The sequence below is a fragment of the Cupressus sempervirens genome, chromosome 9, assembly GCF_028749045.1.
Source record: "Cupressus sempervirens isolate cs-2001-9-10 chromosome 9, ASM2874904v1, whole genome shotgun sequence".
Taxonomy (NCBI): domain Eukaryota; kingdom Viridiplantae; phylum Streptophyta; class Pinopsida; order Cupressales; family Cupressaceae; genus Cupressus; species Cupressus sempervirens.
In genome coordinates this window covers 233,708,579-233,730,588 of record NC_143126.1, presented here as the reverse complement: position 1 = coordinate 233,730,588, position 22,010 = coordinate 233,708,579, and the positions used below count along the sequence as shown (strand labels likewise).

Sequence of the window (22,010 nt, the reverse complement as noted above, 5' to 3'; positions counted from 1 at the left end):
TGTGGTACCTTTGAGTGATTCAATGAAGAAAAATCCTCTTTAAAAGAACCCATGTGATATGAGGCACCTGAGTCAAATATCCATTCCTTTGAAGAGTTTGCATTTTCCATGAATGCTTCCCCTTTTCCCTTTGAATATGAAGATGACCCTTTATCCTTGTAAGCATTAGGCAACGGAACATTATGTTTCTTCATGATTTTGGTCAACTCATCAATCTTTTTAAGATAACACTCATGCTCTTCATGACCCAATTTTTTGCAATAAGTGCACTTATTCTTCTCCTTATTATTGTCCCATTTCTTGTAGGAATTGGAGGACTTGCCTTGTTGATTTGATTGTGGTGTTGTCTTTTCTGCATCCTCAGATTTTTCCTTCTTCCATGTCTTCTTACCCTTTCCTTTACTTGAAGATTGTCCAGCTGAATGTTGAGAACCCTCATTGTTGGCCACCAATGCTTTGGACTGAGGTGTTTTGAGAATCCCCATTGATTTCAACTTCTTTTCTTCATCATCAAATAGTTTTGCATATTCATTAAAAGTGACTTTCTTATAGGAAGACCCTAAGGTAGTCTTTGAGGTGTTAAAAGAAGATACAAATGTGGAATATTTTGATGATAGCTTGTTATGTATGAGATAGATCAGTCTGTCATCTTTGATAGAACTCCCACAATTAGTAAGCTTTGTCCTTAGTTCATTCACCTTGATGATGAAATCCTATATGGAGTCATATGACCTAGGATCTAAGGAAAAAAGCTCATCTTTAATCTTGAAAACATCCTCTTCAGACACTTTACCATAAAGGCTTTCAAGGGTATCCCAAGCTTCCCTAGATGTAGTACATTTTTTGATTTGGTACATTATTTTATCATCCACCCCCAAACATATATCACCTAGGGCTTTCCTATCCATGGCTACCCAATCTAAAATTTCACTTGTTGATACATTATCACCTACTAGCTTAGGAAGAGTACCATCTACATATTGTGAAACTCCATTATGCATTAAGTGATACAACATTTTGATTGACCACAAAGCATAGTTATGAGGAGTTAATTTAGGAAACTTAAAGTTTCCCATAATGTAGAAAATGAAAGAAATGTGCAAAAAAAAAGAAAACACAACACCAAGAATACCCCCCCTTTTAACTAAATCAAGAAACCCGCCCAAAATAGATGCTTTGGGCACTTTATCAGTAGTGCAATTACAATGGGCCACTAGCCAATTTTGGCCTTCTTAGAATTCAAATTTTCTTTATACAACCTCTTAATAGAGTACAAATCTGGAACTTTACAATGTGCTACAATTCTGAAGCATTACAAAGAAAAGAAAGGCCCTATTGCTAAAAGTGATAATTTTGTCTACACAAACCTATAATTTGATGCCAGATTCAAAAAGTAGACAAAAAAAAAAAGACTTTCAAAAAAAAAAAACCTATTTTTGACTCCAAATGTGCCCGTATAGAGCATTTGAAGTTGCAAAATGCAAGATTATGGAGGTACATTCACCAAAAAATGCAATTTTTGAACAATCCATGCACCAAAACTAGAAACTAGCTACACCACTGAAAAGTTTAGGAAATTCTACCCAATTTTAAAAAAGATTGCACCTGATTTGGAGTTCAGATGTCTGCGTTATGGGCTCTCAAAGTCAGACTGAAAAAACCAAAATCAATTTGGAGAGGGGTTGCATTAGTGAAATATAGGGTTAAATTTGATGATCATACAACCATTGCAACATTTGTAAATTGGCCTAAAATGACATCCATACGGGCATCGAATTTAAGCTAGTATACAGACGATGTCAGCAAAATTTTGTGCCCTCAGATGATGTGGCAGATGTCATGGATTTCCATAGTATATGGAATCATGCAAAAAAGACATGTGGCAGCTGATTGTATGCTCACATGGGTGTGAGTTGACTACTAACTCAGCCTGCATAGTCGGATGCTGACTAGATTGAATTAGTCCGCGTGTTTCCCACATGGACTATGTGGGGATCAGCCCAGGGGTCTATGCAGGTTGCTACATGGCATTGGCACAAGTGGCCATGTGTCCAAGTGAACTCACAGTTGACATGTTATTCGGTAGTGTCGGTGTATGCCAAATCTTTGCCAGAATCTTGTTGCTGACGGAATATGCTCGTGTAATGCTGTCGCCGAGTATCAGCAGATTAATCCCACATTCATGGGTATGTTAGACTCTATGCATTTTATATAGTAGATTTTTTAGGTTACAAAAAAAAAGAGCCCCTCACTGATGGGAGTTTAATCTGTAGTCTCGAATTTTGAATTGTGTCTGCTCGTTGAAAGTTGGAGGTAATGCTAGGCGAGGTAATATTGGTCGCCGGCTAATGTGCAAGGTTTAATTGTTGTACAGCCCATGGATGTATTATTACCTCATAGATTAATTGTAGAGGTGCCCTTAGATTATGATTATAAACCCTGCGAAATAAATATCCAAATTTGCAATACAGGATTTGACAGCCCGATACTACAAATTTTTTTTTTCTAGAACCCGAAATTTTTTTGAGAATATCTAGAAAATTTTGAAAAATAATTTTAAAAATACCCAATAATCATAGAGAGATGAGAATGAATTCAGATCTAAAAATTAATTAAATAGATCCGAAAAAGACCATACCCAGATTGCAAATCGGTGCCTTCAGGTGCCGGTTTGTAAAAAAATTTGCCTCATGATCAACTTTCACACAACATAGGCAAATTTATAGCCGATATTCATTGAATCAATGCTCCAAACACAATAATGAGGTCTGATCTAGCTCTAGATGCTCCCAATTTTGTGGATCCTCTAGATTCATGTCGAGGTGATGAAGCATGAACGGTCTCGAATGACTATGTGTAGAGAATCTCTCTCAGCTCTGATACCATGTAAAAATTTGGGTTAGGCCAGAATTCACCCAAGAACTAAAGAACTCAACACAAGAACACAGTAGACCAAAATAGATAGAGTATGATTAGAATGACGATATTCATTCAATAACTAGTTGAGAGTACACTAGGAGTGCCCGAATATAAAGGCCTCAGGAGAGCTTCTAGAATGCATAGAAGTCAGCATCATGATATGTCATACAACTAGGCACATGTCCACTAGATATGGTTTATCCTCCATTAAGCATTGGATTAAGTGTGATGATGTGAGGATAAGCCTGCAATGGTGTAGCACGCAAATTAGTGGTGTAGACAACATGTACTAAATGAAGAGTGGATAACTATGTTGTCATCATGACAACTCAGTAAATGATGCATACTGCTATGTTGTAGGCACCATGTGTATTGTTAGAGTTGTGTAACTCAATGAGAGTACACAAACTCCTAAGTGTCTCACCTAAAATAATAATAAAATAATGCAAAATAATTAAATAATGCATTAACCTAATTAAACTTAAGTAAGTGTAATAAGTAAATACTTATATACACCAGTAGTCTTTTAATTCCATTTTCTTCATAAATCATGTTAAACTCATTTGAAGTAAATTCTCCTCCTCTATCTAATATTAAACATTTAATCTTCATACTAGATTCATTCTAAACTCTATTCTTGAATAGCTTAAAGTTGTCAAATGCCTCAGATTTCTCTTTAAGAAATGCAACCCAAATCATTCTAGAAAAATCATCAACAAGAAGTATAAAATATCTTTCACCATAGAATCCTTTAGTCTTTGTAGGATCATTGAGATCTATGTGTAGAATCTTCAACTTCATTGTGGTGGTAAACCTCTTGCTAGGAAAAGAAGTTTTATTATACTTTGCCAAAACACATTCCTTGCCAATTTTGTTAGTAGGTTTTACGATCTTCGACAAATACCTAACAAAAAATATTCTACTATTTCTCACAATGATATTAAAGTTTATATGAAAAAATCTCTTATACATAACCAACTATCATCTACCTTTGCAATCAAACATGTCATTTTAGTAGGATTCAACTAAAATACATTAACTCTAGATCTATTTTCTGTTCCAATTACCTTTCCATCTTTATCTTTGATCATACATGTCTTTTTTGTGAACTAAAACTAATAACCTTTGTCTACTAGTTGTCTAACACTTAAAATATTGTGCTTCAAACCATCAACAAAGTATACATCCTTAATATTAGTTTTATCATCAAGAGTTATAGATCTAATACCTTTGAATTGGCATGTTTTTTATTCTCAACTCTGACAATTCCTTCATCCTAACTTTTGAAATGAACAAAATTATTCATATCACTAGTCATATGAAGTGCACAACCACTATCAATTGTCCAATTATATTTCTTTTCAACTTGTGATACCAAAGCTACCTTGTTTGGAATTTCCTCTTTAGTTGCTACAAATCCAATTTCATCATCACTAGTACTTAATGCTTGTTCAATAGACTCATTATCTTCATTTTCATACAAATAGTGTGTATCTTTTCTAGGCTTATGATTTCCCTTATAATTTTTTACCTTTTAGGACACTTAGATGCATAATGACCATATTCATCATAAGTTCAACATTAAAAATTTTCTTACCTCCTTTTTCTCTTCTTACCATAAGGGTTACCACTTTGTCAATCTTTTTGTCTTCCTCAAATCTTCTACTACTAGAAAAATCTCCTCTAGCACTTGTGTTGCTTGATAAGTTAGGTCAAATATTTAAGGCACTAAAAGCTATCTCTATTCTGGTCAATTCTTCAGACTGTCTAACTTAATTCTAAATTGAGCCTTAAGTCTTCCAAGAAATGTCTCCTTTGTGAAATCTATGGTACATGATATCAACAATTGTATCATCTAAACTACTAACTTAAATGGTGGTGTTAGAGTCTTCAATATCTCTCATATAACCTCATTATCTTCTTTGGTTCCTCCTTGAGCTTTAATATCGACAATAATTTTTGATATCCCGCATATATATGTTCTGATAGATTCATCTTCCATCATTTTAGCATCTTTAAATGTAAAAATCCAACTTCATAGCCTCAACTTCTTAGAATGTCCATTGCCCTCAAAACTATTTTCCAAAGCTTTCCAAATCAAATGTGAAGTAGCAAGTGATTTTACATGATTGTACTCAATTTTAGGAAATGCGCTCAATAGTGATTCCCTAGGTCTCATGTCACACATGAAAATATTTCTTTCTACTTTAGTACAAATTTTTAAATCCTTTTCCTCAATCATTTTCTTCACTGATTTTGTCAAGATCTAATATCCCAGAACCATACACAACAAATGTGTCTTCATCTTTTCTTTCCAACTATCATAATTTGTTCCATCAAATTTTGGACTATCTTTCTTGAACATGTTCACCATGGATTTCCCAAAGCTATTAAAGTTTTTCTTCAAGGATTTGATGATCCAATACCAATTGTTAGAAACAATAGTGCACCAAGATAACTAAGATGGGGAGGGGGTGAATCAATTATCCAATAATTAAAGCACTTCTTTTAAAAAAATGAACCATTCAACAAAGTAAATGCAACCATAATAAAGTGCACATAGAAAATTACAATAGATATGTTGACAAGGGAAACCCTTGATCAAAGGGAATACCCTAGTGGGAATGAAGCCCACAAGATGATGGACTAATCTAAATATTCCTTGTTAGAGGATGGACCCTATTTGGAGTCTATTGCAATTTAGTACAATGAATCCCTATTAGGAGACTTTGAATCCCTATTAGGAGATCCCAACCTTATTAGGAGTTGTGCCAACCTTGTTAGGATTTGTACTATAATGTATGCAAGAAGAGCCCACTGCCCAAACATGCAATTTTAACTACAAGAAGAGCTCAATATTCAAACAAATAATTTACTATTATCTTCTTCTTTTCTCTATCCTTTCCTCAATCCTATAAACTAGACCAATCATTGTCAGACCTTTTAGACTAGGTCACAAACCTTGGATCCAAATACCAAAGCTTAGATCACTTGGCAAAATCTAGGCAATGAACTTTCCTTCACTTCCTCACTACTCTTCTCAACTTCACATTCCACACTCTTTGCTACTTATCATCAATCATTCAATCATTCATTCACACTCCATGATAAAGTAAAACATCCTTCCTTTATACCAAGTGCATAAAACAATTCCCTAAGTCTTTTTTAGTCATTCTCAATTAATTATTATAGGACCACCTTAAGAACATGTTACACTTAACAATAACCTTAATCTTCCACCTTGAAAGTTGAATAAATTTCTATACACACAATATTATGAAAATAAAGTTTAGCCACATCATCATAAACATGTCTTCTTCATGTCCTCAACCCCGATCCTCAAGATATCAAATCTGCTAGGAGATATAACAAGTTTACCAGAATATGCGTCTGTAAACTATATCTCACAAAAAACATCACAAAAACTTACATAACTTCTTCTAGACTTATCCTTTTTTCTTTCAATGTTAACTATATATACCAGATACTTAGAGGTATCTCCCATAATCTCGAGTGGCTATCATGCTCAACTAGCCATCCTTACCAACTTGATCTTTCCATTGTTCTTCTGATAGATACCACAAAAGACATCAAACATGCCATGTTGACATCAATGACAAACTTAGTCATGAATGTAACATATAATCAACATTCATGCTTACAACCAATATTCTAAAAATCCTCCCAATCTTCAAACCCAATGATGATGTCAACCCTAACCTAGGGTAGGGTGGACCTCATTCATGACTCTGGGTCATTTTTTTAATTTTTAGGAGTTTTGAGACATCGGGCTTCAAAATGTTTTATTTTCTTGCTTCTGGGTTGGCTATTTTGGGTTTCAGAATGGTAGACTCTAAAATTGCATTTAGTCTAGGTCCATATCTAGGGGTTAAGTTTAAATAGGATTTAATGATCCCATGTCATCTTTCTCTAAGAGTTAGTACTCTAGATCTCTATATAAGGAAGCCTTCTTTTCCCATTTTCACATATGCTTTCTACAACTTAGAATCTATGTACTTTCTATGAACCATCTATAGACTGTGTGTAAATTTATGAGCAGGTACCTACTTTATCAAGCATTCCATCATTTAAGCTTTCTACTGAAGATGAAGGATTGAAGCATTCAAGTCTTTGAAGAGATTTGGTTCTAGCATTCAAGATTCATCATTCAAACCCTAGATCTAGCCATCATGGTGGTGTGATCTTCCTTCAAGATCCTTTTTACATCTTCAAGATCTATTCATTCTTCTATCAAGGTGGATTCTAAGCATACAATCATGGAGGTTTTTATTTTCATTTACTAATGTTATGTTCAAGATTTCATATCAATATACTTGTTTATATTTCAAATACAATTGTATATCTACTGAATATCATAGCTTCATTATTAGATTTACTTCTACTACTTGCTCGCATTACTTATTTCAAATTTATTATTAAGGTTGATTGCAAACTAGGGTTTGACCAAAGCAAACTCCTCATCCAAACAGAAAAACCATTTTTCTTGTGGATATAGGTACAAAATATCAAATTAAAGAGAAGAATTGGATACCCTTTTCATCAAACTTGTAGGATTCATCAACAAAAAAATTGTCAGAGCAATGCAGGTCAAGGTCAAATTTTTGGGGATACAAATGTGCCTCAATGTATGATTATGCCCTGCTATCAAGGTCAAGGTCAACCTTCCTTCAAAATGACAAAAGTTTTATGGGTTTTCAGTGTCCCGACATTTCCAGTTCAAAATGGGTTGTAGAGATCCTTGAAACTATACAAAGATGCTAGAACTTAACAATTTATAGAATTATTCTACTTCAATGTTAGTATTTTTTTTTATTATTATCTATTTTACTATTTAAAAACATGCTTCTTAAATAGGATAACCATAGGACCTTTTTTCTCCTTATTTTCCATTACATAATCCATTTGTGCATTGATCACTTCCTTGTGCTTAATCAATTTGGATTATTCCTATTGGCTATTTGGGTTGAGGATGGAACCTATTTTCTTCCTATTTAGTTTGGTTAAGCTAACATGCTTGCCCTCTTTTCTTTTGTGGAATTAAATGCCCTATTAAGTTTTTCATTTTTTAGGTCTTTTCTTTCATTAAGATTAGATTTCAAAATACAAAAAAATCTATATATTTAATAAAAATACAAAAATATTTCTTGCATTTTATTTTCTATGAAGATTATAAAGATACTTTGGTGTGTTGTTATTTTCATTATTACTCTTCTTTTAGGATATGTTGACCTTAATTATGAGGTTTATGAGAGTATAATTCATTTTATTATGTTTATGATCTTTCATTTTATTATCGCTTATGCTTTTGTGAATTGAACTGATATTAGTCTTCCTACATTTAAAACTTTTAATAAAGATTCATGTTGTAGATTTATTTTTATTTTGGATTATATGATGGCTTTAGTAGATGACACATCATCTCCTAATCTTTCTAATCTAAATCATATTATTCCTAATTTGATGCCTAGATCCACATCTATTGATTCTCATTCTTCTTATGATAGCATTCAAGATATAGTTTAGGATGCAGATGTGCAAGATTTCTTTGATTTACCTTCTCCTTTGATTCATTACTATATTAAAGGAAAGGGTAAAGAAACATCTTCAAAACCTATTATTACACCTTATACAATCTTTACTGATGATCATAATAAATAGTCACTTCTTGGTGAATATTTACATTATATGTACAGTATAGGATATAATATCATAACTAAAAAAGGTTTTAAAGGTTTAGGGCTTGGAGTTAATGAGAATGGTATTAAGTATCTAATTCATATACCCTCTAAACCAGATTTTCATGGTGTTGGTTTTCCAAAATCTCAAGGTAAGGAACGTGATGTTAATCTGTCTTCTTCTTCATAAACTTTTTCCTACACCTACTTTAAATAACTTATGCTAAATGGGTGTATATTGAATTAATCAATTACAAAAAAGAAATATTTAAACTTATACTGAAAGATGCCTTATCTAAGTACACATGTTATTTTAATCATCGTAATGTGCACTTACTTTTTGATTGTAGACATTTCAAATTGTATGTTCGTGAACAAGCTACTTTAGGAATTATATCTCACTCTTGTGTGGTTTTACAATTCCTTCATAATTTTGATATAGGGGATTCCTCTCCTCTTGATATAATATAGATTTCTTCTCCTCTTGTCTCTAGACTAGGGGGCAAGAGGTGTATTTTCATCTAGTCACCTAGGATCAACTAGGGCTTTTATTAGGCTTAATTTTTATTCTTTCTTGCTCATTTTTCTATGATTTTTTTTAGAGACTATATTCAAGATATCTTTTCTATGTCATTTCATTTCTAAATGTGTTCTTTTTCTTCCTCCCTGGGGGTCAAGGTTTTTTCTTCTTTCTCTTTGTTTAGGGAACTACTTTCCTTAGCTTAGTGGTACTACTTTATATCACAATATTATTTCTTGATATTGATAGATTTTTTGACTATTGATAATCTTTTTATATAAGATGTTTTTGTCCTAGGTCATCACCTCTTATCTATGTTGAAAATTATGTTCTTTATAAAATCTTACCCCTTCTTTGGTGTTAGAGTTGTTTTCCTCATGCCAAAGATTCCTTTTCCTCTTTATAAGGGGCTTAATGATTGAATCTTTTTTTTCCACTTGATTTATCTTTTAAAGTTGGTATTTTATCTAAAAGAACTCCTCTATGGTTGGGGTCTTGCTAATAAGGTTTCTTTCCTAGAGCATCCTTTTTCCATAAGTGATATATCCTTTTCATAATTATCTATACTCTTGGATGTAGGGGTAAATATCCCTCTTTAAGGATATAATATACATTTTTGTTAAACATGATATCTCCTTGCTTGCTAAAGTAGGTATTGTCTTCCTCTTCCTTATCATGTCTATTAGAAAACCACGATAAGGATGTGGACATATATAGGGACTCCCTTGTATTATAGTTATTTATTTATTTCTATGCTAAATCTTAGTAGGTAACACACATAAGTTGCTAAACCTTGAAGAGACACACATTCTTCAATTATATATATATGTTAGATACTCTAAAGTTAACACTCATAAGTTGCTAAATCTTGAAGAGATACACATTGATAAATCCTCTAAAGGTAATGCACATAAGTTGCTAAATCCTTAAGAGATATGTGTTGGCCAAAAGTGCATTTCTACCAAGGATTAATTTTCAAAATATTTAAATCCACTTAATAGTAACAAAATTTACTTTATATTTTAAATCTTGGAGCTGCTACAAGATGGTATGCTCCTAATCTTGATAGCCCATGTATTCGAGGATCATCGGGCGAATCAAGTGTAGTGATAAGATGTTATGAAGGTCCTATTCGTTGAGTGATTGGGTTGTTGTGACATCACAAATAGTTAAGATATCATAAGCCAAAGAAGGGTGTTGCCCAATGTTATGACAAAATGATTGTAGGATCGAGGGGTTGACTTCCTAAGTTGTCAATGCTATGAAGGGGAAAGTTGGTTGTATGACCTTAGAGTCACAAGGTTGCAATAACAAGTGAGGACACCTCCCAAGGTCATGAAAGAAGATAGTCAACCCATGATTGTATGATCCCAAGGATGATTACCATGACTATCGACATCATGATGGACCATGATCATAAGATCATAAGGGTCAAATCAACCATGCTATGACATTGCAAGGAAGGAATAATGGTACCATGACCTTATGCCAAGGGTTTTATAGGCCATTATTTTGTCACAAGATCATAAGATCTTGCTCCTAACAAAAGATTGTAAAGAGAATGAAGGATGGGCTCGATGCTATGAGGTATTAGCCATTATAGGATCATAGAGTCAATGTTATAAACAAAGGTGATATAAAGGGTTTTGACCATAGTTGATTCTTTTTTAGTGTTGACCAAACTATATAAAGAATGTCACCTGCTAAGCTAGAAAAATAGGAGTTTCCAACCAATCAAGTACCAAGAAAGATATAGAGTGATAGTTTAATATGTTGACCTATAATTTCTATCTGATCTGGTAGGTTGATGATAGGGGAAGCAACTACTTGATGATAGATCTAATCTTTTCAATCTCTTGCAACCATTTTCATCATTCCCTGGGCCTAATAAATGCAAATGAACACTCCATTACTATCGGTTGATCCATCTACTTGGTCAAAAGGTCAATGGCCATTTTTTTGTCCTCTTAGGGATTGTTTAGTGAATGAATGATTTTCTCACATCTAGATTTGTACTATGATGAGATCTTTCCAATTTTTGCAGTAATTATTCTCTGTAAAGTTAAATTTAGTGATTGAATTTTATCTTAGGGTGGAAGCTACTTGAGTTATGCTTACACTATAAAAGAAGATGTTGTACTCTTTCTTAGGGTTAGACCTCTATTTCTTTGGTATTATCTTGGCATGCTACTATAAATTGAGTCTTTGCCTCTGAATTATATGACATCTTGTCTTATCTCCTTCAGTCATTGATGTACTATGCAAGCTTTGTCTGCCTCTCTTCAATGTACTATTGATATATATAATCTACATTTCTATATCTTGTTTGGCTTATGAATGATAAGAAATGAAACCTTATTCCTTGTGTCACTCATTTGGTTGTCTAATCTACATGTAGATAATAGAATAAAGTAAGTCTAAATCCATATATCTTTGGATTGTCATGATAATTATATTGTGCATGTATGGGTAGAGATTGGTATGAATACCCTATTTTGGTGCATGGCCTCCTTGTAATAGATTAGGTAGTTAATTTCATGTATTCCTTCTCCATTTTCTCTTCAAGAGTAGTTTAAGTGCATCTTAATAATAGAGGAAGTTGACCTTCTCTGGAGACTCAACCTCATAGTTCAAGTCCGACAACTTGGAGGTTGTTTCCACATTTCACAAGGCTGTCCTTAGGTAAAAACTTTGGACAAGGGTGCAATCTTTTGTGATGACATTGTTTGGCATGCCTGGTGGGACCATATATTAAAACATTTAAAGTTCACTAGCATCAAAGAAAGATTCCATGTTCATGCTGAGGAGATAGTACAACCTTTAGTATAAATCCTTCAAGAGGTTTATTCATTCAAAGGTATTTGGTGATTCCAAGCTTCAAGAACAATCTAGTTTCACACAAAAGTTGTTGTGACTCATTCCCAAGACACACACAAGGGCATCTTCTAGAGGTAATTTCCAATACCAAGAGGTATCTTTTTCTAATCCAAGAAGAAAGGATAGGGTATCTCTATCACCAGTTAAGAGTGCAACAATAATACATACTCCTACAAAATCCATCTCCACTCTTTTTGTTAGGTCTCAGTCTAGAATACCATTTGTTCATATCAACAGATCACTTGCTTACATGCCTAGAGCTCATGCTTTCACCACCTTTAATGGTGGAATCTCCTTCATATTAGCTCAAAGGCATGACATAAAAGTATCAACTCTTAAAAGTATACCTAAATTCACTAGTGAAACCTCCATCTCCCTTGTTGAGCATATTCAAGAGGTGTCTATTATTTTCAATAATCATAGCATCACCAAGGAAGATTTAGTAGTTAGGCTTCTAGCCTCATCCTTTAAAGAGAAAGCACTACAATGGTATAGAGGTCTACCTCATAATTCTATTGCTGATTGGATGGATTAGGGGCAACCCTATGCAAACATTTTAAAGACAAAAGTGATCACCTATCACTTTTAGAATAGTTGACAACTATCAAGACTTCCCCTAATAATGCTTTTTTGTATTACCTTAGAGCCTTCAATAGTGATATTGCTACCACTCTACAATCTATGGGTGGAGACACTCTAGAAAATAATTATGAGGTTTCCATAAGAGTAGAAAATATTTTGATATAGGGAGGGAAGTTAGCTCTAAGGCCCCCGATGCCTTTCTTCCCTAACATGCCCAATCATCAGCCTACGGTAGCTGCTATTCATGTTTCCTCTACAAGTCAACCTCTTCTTGTGGTTGCAATAGCCTCTACATCCTCTAATGGAGTTGATAGGATTGAGGCCATGATGCAAACACTGATGCAAAATGTGGATAAAAGGATGCAGGATCAAGAAAAGAAGATGGCGGACAATAGTGTAGTAGTACAAAAGATGGGAAATAAGCTGGTGACCATGAAGAGACAATAATCTCAAAATAATAAGTGTCTCCAACTCCAGAGTCATGTCCTATACAATCAGAATAAACATATCAACCACCCCCAATCTTCAAACACCAACCTACATAGGGATTTAGTCCCTCAGAACAATCTTTCCCAAGATCAAGATTTTTGCCCTTCTTGTAAGTACTCCTATGGGTATTACATGTATCAAAAGGTAGTTTCCCAAAAACACAATATTAATCAACCTACTAATAGTTTTTAGTAGGATGGTTGTTCTTTCATGAACTATCTAGTGGAAGAGCATTGTAATGTAAGCCAAGATTCCTATGCTTACAGTACTAAAAGAAAGAGAAGAGTTGTGGAAGAGATTACTCCTCCTCCTCCTCCCAATCAAGCTTCAAAATCAATTATAGTGACACATGTATAAATAGTTTCCCAGTAACACAATGCTAGTCAGCCTATTGATACTTCTTAGCAAAAAAGAAAAAATAAAAGAAAAGGAGTTATGAATAACCCTTAGGTTGTTCCATCTCAAGCTTCTACATCTAGGCCTTCTACCAAGACATCTAATGCATCTTTTAGTGTGGTATATCAAATGAGGAAGAACAATGTGAACATTTCTATGTGGGATGTTATTGCTGCTATACCATCACAAAAGAAGTTACTATAGTAGGAGTTGGAAAGCATTGAACTTAGAGATCAACCATGTAGTATGGAGAAATCCATGAGTTTGGTAAAACCATCAAAGGAGGTAGAAATAAGTAAAAAGGTAAAACCTCCTCCATTTTATGTTTCTTTAATTATAAGAGATAAGATAGTCCACAATTGCATGATTGATTTAGGGGCTAGTGATTCAATAATGCCCAAATGTGTTGCTAATAATTTAGAAGTGAAATATGAACCCATTATTAAAGATGTATTATAGTTAGATGGTAGTACCATCAAGACTATGAGAATCCTTAGAAATGTTGAAATGGCCTTATATGCATGCCCTAGTTGTTCTATAGTTCAAGATATATCAATTGCTAAGGTTAAACAACACTTTTCCATTTATCTTTCAAAGACTTCACTAGCCAAATAGGTAGTTACGTATCCTTTGTTTGGTCATATATGGTTTTTTAGAACTAGATATGGAACCAAAGATTTAATCAAAGTATAACCATTATCCCTCCATCATAATTGAGCCCTATGCTGGTAATATCATGAATATGAACTGCACCATCCTAAAAATAGATGAAAATGACACAACAAATGAACCTACCACTTCTTTAGTTAAGATACTTGATTTCCTCTTAGATGAATGGGTCAATGCATATCTATTTGATCTTATATCAAAAACCTTAGAGATAGGCCTCAGTACCTATTGTATATTAGAAAAGGATGCTCTTGTTCCCAACTTGATGAGCATCAAAGAAGACACAATTTGGATCTGGAGTATGTATTTTGATGGATAAAGGACTAAAAATAGCTCAGGTGCTAGTGTGATGTTGGTTTCTCCTATACTAGACAGGTACTACTTCTCATTTAGGCCTCAATTTGGTTGTACCAATAATATGGTTGAGTATGAGACATTTACTCAAGGTCTCGTAGTTGTTCAAAAAAGAGGAATTCAAACATTAAGTTTATATGGAGATAGTGAGATGATGGTTAATTAAGTAAGGAATCAAAATGTTACTAAGAATGGTTTTCTTAGGTCTTATAAACATAGAGCATGGAATTTTCTTTAAGGTTTTAATACATTTAATATTTAGAGCATCCCTAGAAGAGGAAATAGACATGTTGATAGACTTGCGGTAGTGGGTGCATCTTATGATGTCCCAAGAAGCCTTGAAGATGAAAAGAGACAGAAGATTAAGGTGGTGGTTAGACCTACTATCCCTAATAATAATATCAATTGGTAGGTCTTTGATTTTGATGCACAAATTGTGAGTTACTTGCAAAATGAAGTAGAGTTCTAAGATAGAAATCAATCAAGATTGCATGACAAAGATGGTGTTCAAGACATCAACCTCATCTCTAATAAGTTTCCTAAGGGTCTCATTACCTTAGAGAGTATCTTCAATCCTAATGACCAAGCAAGGGATATAGGCATGAATCTTGCTACAAACAAAGGAGATAATATGCCAGTTATAATTGCTGATGGAAGGATGCTAAACATGGGGAAGGTAAGTTCTAAAATTAGTAAGAGGAAAGGGGTTGTGCAAATAGATGATCTCATCTTGTAAACCCGATGATGAAGTTTTCTTGTTGTTGGCTAAATGGAAGGAGGTGAGGAATGATAATCCATGGAGTTAGATAGATGACATGAAGACCTTCTTAGTTTGGAATGGATATCCTCAAGGTTTGGATAAAGCTAAAAGAAGATAGTTTAGATTGTAGTCTATTCCTTATGCTATAATTGATGGTGTTCCACTAAAGAAGGGGAACCTAGTTAAGATGTGTCAATGCAAATCAAGTAGAGAGACTGATTAAGGAGCTTCACAATGGTCACATTTCAAGAAGAACCACTACAATGAAGATCATGAGAGTTGGTTACTACTAGCCATCCTTGTTCCATGAATACCATAGACATACAAGGAAGTGTGAGGAGTGTGCTTTCTTCGAGGTAAACAGAGACTTGCAACACCTCCACTTCACCCCATCCAGGTCGACTATCCTTTTCCTTTGTGGGCAATAGATTATATTGGTCCTAGCCTTGAAGGATTCTAAAAAGGATTTAGTTGTGGAATTGCTTAATGGAATTGTTACCTGATTTGTTGCTCCTTCCACTATAATATCAAACAACACAAAATCATTTGTGGGGGCTCAAATTTGTGCATGGACAATTGATCATGGAATTTAATTGAGCACATCTTCCAATTACTATCCTCAAGGTAATGTTTTGGCTAATTCATCTAATAAAAAATTGATTAGAATCATCAAGATGATTATTGAAGATAATCAAAGGTGTTGGCATCAAATTTTGAGCACAACCCTATGGGCTAACAAAATAATGCCTAAGAGGGCTATTAGAAATTCTCCTTTCATGTTAGTCTATGGCAAGGAAGCTAGACTTCCTATCTCATTGGAGTTTCTAGCCCTTGACCTGGCTCATCAGATGGAACTAATTGAAAATGATGTAGAACTAATAAAGCTAGAAGAGAAGACATCAACTAATATAGACCTTAGAAATACATCAGCAATAGATGAAGAGGAGCTTTGATAAGAAGGCTAACATTAGAAATTTCAAGGAAGGTGATCTTATTCTCAAATGGGACACAAACATAGAAAAAGTAGGGAGACACTCAAAATTTGATACCTAATGGAGTGGTCACTATGTAATTATTAGTTGTGAATAGTCTAATTCTTTCTAGTTAAGAAAACCTGATGGTGAAATTTTGCCTATTCAAGTAATTGGAATATATCTCAAGACCTATTTCTAAGGAAAAGATGAGGTTTCCTATACATAGTTAGAGTAGTTTCTTTCTATTTTTCCTATTTTCCAAGAAGTTTTGTGCATATGTTTTGTTGTAAAGAGTTTCAGTTCCATTTTTGTAGAGTTAGGGATGTAGAAGGGCATGTTTTGTGGCCTAGAATGCGTTAGAAGTAATGAATTTTGATAAGTTTCATTGTTTCAAAGACTTCATGGCCTAATGGATCTTTTAAATGTCATTGGTCATATTCCAAGAAAGATTGCATCCCCCTCGAGTCACCAGAAATGTTGGTCAAAAGTGTCTTCCCACTAAGGATTGATTTCAAAATATTTAAATCCACCCAATTGTCAAAAAATTTAATTTCATATTATATTTTAAATCTTTGAGCCACAACAATGTGGCTATGGGCCTAAGCTTATGATAGCTCATGTGTTAGAGGATTGTCAAGAAAATCAAGAAATGATAAGATGCTATGAGGATCCTATTGGTCAATTGGTTAGGTTGTCATGGCATCGCCAATATTTGAGAGATTACAAGCCAAAGAATGGTCTTGCCTGACGTTATGATAGTAAATGCTCATAGGATTATGGGGTTGAATTCCTAAGTTTTTAGTGCTATGAAGGGGAAATTTTTTGTATGATCTTAGAGTAATAAGGTCACAAGCACAAGTGAGAATGCCTCCCAAGGTCATGACAAAAGATAGTCAAACTGTAATCGTAGGATTGCAAGGGTGATTACCACAACTATCAATATCATGGTGGACTATGATCATAAGATTGTAAGGCTCAAATCAACCATGTTGTGACAACACAGGGAAAGAATAATGATAATAAAACCTTATGCTAGGGGTGTTAAAGGTTGTCATTCTATCATGAGATCGTAGGATCTTGTTGCTAAAAAAGCATCATAACTTAGAGAATGAAGGATGGGCTTGATGTTATGAGGAATTGGTGATCGTAGAATCATAGAGTCAAGGTTATAAACAAAGGTGATATAAAGGGTTTTGACCATAGTATGTGCTAATAGGATCGTGAGCATAGTGTTGACCAAAATATATAAAGAATGTCACCTACCAAGTTGCAAAAAGAGGAATTCCCAACCAATTAGGTACCAAGAAAGGTGAAGAGCAATAGTTAAATATGATTGACCTATGATTTCCATCTAATTTGGTAGGTTTATGACAAGGGAAATAGCTCTTTGATGATAGATCTGATTATTTCAATTTCATGCAACCACTTTCATCATTCCCAAGCTTGATAAATGCAAAAGAATACTCCATCACCACCGGTTGATCCATCTACTTAGTCAGAAGGTTAATGGTTGTCATTCTTGCCCTCTAAGAGATTTTTTTGTGAATAAGTGAACTTATCATGTTTGGATTTGCATAGTGATTATATCTTTTCTAGTTTTTGGAGTAATTATTCTCTATAAAGTTGAATGTAGTGGTTGAATTTTATCTTAGGGTGGAACCTATTTGAGTTATGCTTACACTATGAAAGTAGATTTTTACTCATTCTTAGGGTTGGATCTTCTCTATTTCTATGGTATTGTCTTGGCATGCTACTATAAATTCTCTCTTTGGCTCTAAATTATATGACATCCTATTTTATCTCCTTTAGCCACCAATGTACTATGCTAGCTCTGTTTGCCTCTCTTCGATGTACTGCGGATATCTATAATCTACATTTATGTATCTCTTTTGGCCTATGAATGATAAGAAGTAAAGCCTTATTCCTTGCGTTTCTCATTTGGTTGTCTGATCTCTATGTAGCTAATAGATTAAAGGAAGTCTAAATTTGTATATGTTTGGATAATCATGATAAGAATATTGTGCATGTATGGGAAGAGATTGGTCTAAACACCCTATTTTGGTGTATAACCTCCTTATATTAGATTAGGTAGTTACTTTTATGTATTCTTTCTCCCTTTTCTCTTCAAGAGTAGTTTTAGTGCATTTTGATAGTAGAGTAAGCTAGCCTTTTTTGGAGACTCAACCCCATAGTTCAAGTCCTACAACTTGGATTTTTTTTCCATGTTTCATAAGGTTGTACTTAAGTAGAAGCTTTGGACAAGGGTGCAAGCTTTTGTGACAAAAATATGTGTTTTTCAATTTTTCAATATGCTACATCTTCTAAAGGTAAAGCACATAAGTTGCTAAATCCTGAGAGGACATGCATTTCATATTCATAGTGATACAAGAAGGTGGATCTATGTGTATTCAAGAAGTTGTTAAAAGATGCATTTACAATTATAAGCAATTTTTTTGGGTGAACTATCAAGTTTGGCTAGCTTTCGGCCTCTCCCTCTCCCTTGGCTATTCATGGTAAGGTGGGCATGTTACTAGGCAAGGTAACCCCTTCTTCTTTTCTTTCTTTTCACTTTCATGCTAGAGTAGGACAAGATCATGAAGCTATGTTATTTATAGTGATGCTCTTGTCTTTCTTGTTTAATCATTTATGTTTTTAAGATAGTTTTCCAAATATGATATTAGTATGAGAAATATTTCTTAGCAAGGTTTCTTGTGCTAGTTGATTTGGGTTTATTTTAGTACTAACCCTTTTCCTTTATGTTATTTTGTTTTCGTACCCTCATGCGTGTATGTTATGTTAGAATGCTTAGCCTAGGGGCTTGGGTCCTTAGATAAGTGTTATTTTATCTCATTATGAATTCACTTGGATCTCTTCTTTCTTCTCCTTTACCAAGAGTTTGCATTCAATTTGTACTCTTGCTAAAGTGGGGGCTAAATGCATCATCCTAAAATGGAAGCACTTCCATGTTAAGAGTGTTTAGCCCTTCGAGTAAGTGATTTGGGGTCATGTCAAGTACCTTGAATGGATTTTTACATGGATTTGGTAGTTTTCTCCCTAATTCTCTCTCTCTCTCTCTCTCTCTCTCTCTCTCTCTCTCTCTCTCTCTCTCTCTCTCTCTCTCTCTCTTTCCAACCTATTTTTGATAACTTTCTTTGTGAAACTAAGGACTTTGACTTTCTGGGTCAAGGATGACCTTTTAGGTCAACGTTGACCTCAACCCTGACCTTGGGTAGGGCCAACCTTGTCCCTAACCCCAAGTCTAGTTTTTAATTTCTTGGAGTTTTAGGACATTGAACTTTAGAAAGTTTCATTTTCCTGCTTTTGGGTCAGGCATTTTGGGTTTCAGAATGGTTGACTCTTAAATTACATCTAATCTAGGTCCATTTCTAGGGGTTAAGGTTAAATTGAATTTAATGATTCTATGTTGACCTTCTCTAGGAGTTAGTGCCCTAGATCTCTATATAAGGAAGTCTTCTTCCCTTATTTTGACATCCACTTTCTACAATCTACAATCTATGGACTTTCTATGAACCATCTATAGACTATGTGAAAATTTATGAGTGCGTACCTATTTTATCAAGAATTCCATCATTCAATCATTGAAGTTTTCGATTGAAGATCAAGAATCAAATCTTTGAAGAGTTTTGGTTCAAGCATTCAATATTCATCATTCATACTCTAGATCTAGCCATCATGGTGGTGTGATCTTCCTTCAAAATTCTTTATTCATCTTCAATATGTATTCATTCTTCTATCAAGGTGGATTCCAAGCATAGAATCATGGAGGTTTTGATTTGCATTTACTAATTTTATGTTCAAGCTTTCATATCAATATACTTGTTTATATTTCAAATACAATTGTTTTTATCTATTGAATATCATAGCTTCATTATAAGATTTAGTTCTATTACATGCTAGCATTCTTATTTTAGTTCTATTATTAAGGTTGATTCCATTCTGAGGTTCTACTCATCCAAACAACAAAACCATTTTTCTTGTAGATAAAGGTGTGGAACAATAAGTTAAAGAACATATTTCGATACCCTTTTCATCAAACTTGTGGGATCCATGAACATAAATTTTGTTGGAGTAGCATAGGTCAAGGTTGACTTTTCAGGGTATAATTGTGCCTCAAGGTATGATTGTGTCCCACTAAGGTCAAGCTCAACCTCCCTTCAAAAGGACACAAGTTTCCTGGGTTTTATTTGTCTCAACCTTTTCAATCAAGAACAAGTTATAGAGATCCCTAAAACTATACACAAACACCAAAAATCAACATTTCCTAGAATTATTCTACTTCATGGTTAGTATTTGTCTTTTATCTATTTTAATATTTAAGCACATACTTCTCAAATAGGATGACCATAGGACCTCTTTTCTCCCTATTTTTATTTACATGATCCATTTGTGCATTTATCACTTACTTGCATTTAATCAATTTGGATCATTCCATTTAGTAATTAGGGTTGAGGATGAGACCTTATTTCTTCTTACTCATCTATATTACACCATCAGAGGGTTTATGTACTTCATCTTTAATTCAATCCCATCAAGATCCATTCTTTACACATCTAGGAGTTAAAATACGTCCACATATATTCATAAAATTTTCTATTGGTTAGGTATGAAGAGGAACATTATCAGATTTTTATTTAATTAGTTCTATTAATAGAGAGTTAAGGTAGAAGGTTAGATTGGTTTGATTGGTTCTTGAATGGAAATTAGATATATGGATTTTATTTTGGTTTTCAACTATCTTCTTAGGGACATAATTCTCACATGGCAACCATGGATCAATTAACTAAAGTGGAATACTTGACACTTTTAATGCCCTCCTATCTAGCCATGTTGGTGGGACATATCATTTTGGAGACATCGTATGTCTCCATGGTACGTTCCTAGGAAAATAATTTCAAATCAAGATCTAATCATCACAACACATTTTTAGAAATTTATTTAGTTTACTTTAGGGAGAAAAATAAAATTTAGTTTGGGATATCATCTAGAGATAGATAGACTAAGAGAGTTAGCCAAGTTTTAGAAGATATGTTTTACATGTATGTCATGGACCAAAGGTCTAGATAGGAGCATTATTTGTGCCTTGCTAGGTTTTCATATAATAATGGGTACCTTACTTTGATTGCACTGACACCTTTTTAGGTCATGTATGGTCTCCTAGGTTACACACTCTTGAGTTGGGATAGTCTAGAGGATCATGTACTTTTAGGTCTAAATGTGCTCCGGGACAAGTTGAATCATGTAGAGAGGACCAAATAATATTTTACTATAACATAGGATAAGACAAAAGAAATGTATAGACACCCATAGGATGAATAATCAATATTATACAAGATTATATATATTTTAGAGTGTGAACAATAAAAAATATGATTCATTATGAAAAGGGATGTAAGTTGTCACATGTCTATATTAACCCCTTTAAGATCATTGAGAATGTTGCTCTTGTTTTTTATCACCTTGAATTTTCACCCAATTTATTATGTGTTGATGATATTTTTCATGTATTTGTTCTTAGAGGGTATAATCCTGACATTTTAGATTTTTTTATTTGAACTATATTATAGGAAAAGGATGGAAACATAGAACTATAACATGTATGCACAATTGACTAGTGGGTTTTGACCCTAATGGATCAAACCATTTATTACTAAAGGGTCTAATGGGATCCCAATGATGATCATTCATCTACTCTGGAGGAGGCCTCACAGATAAAAGAATCATATGTATGTTATTTTTTAGGCTTCTAGGATGAA

At 33.9% G+C, this 22,010-nt stretch overlaps 1 pseudogene; it reads left to right on the top strand.

The window, feature by feature from the left end:
* Positions 1-1,979: 1,979 nt before the first annotated feature.
* LOC149538353 (calcium uniporter protein 5, mitochondrial-like) overlaps positions 1,980-22,010 on the top strand; it is a 59,090-nt pseudogene continuing 39,059 nt past the window's right edge.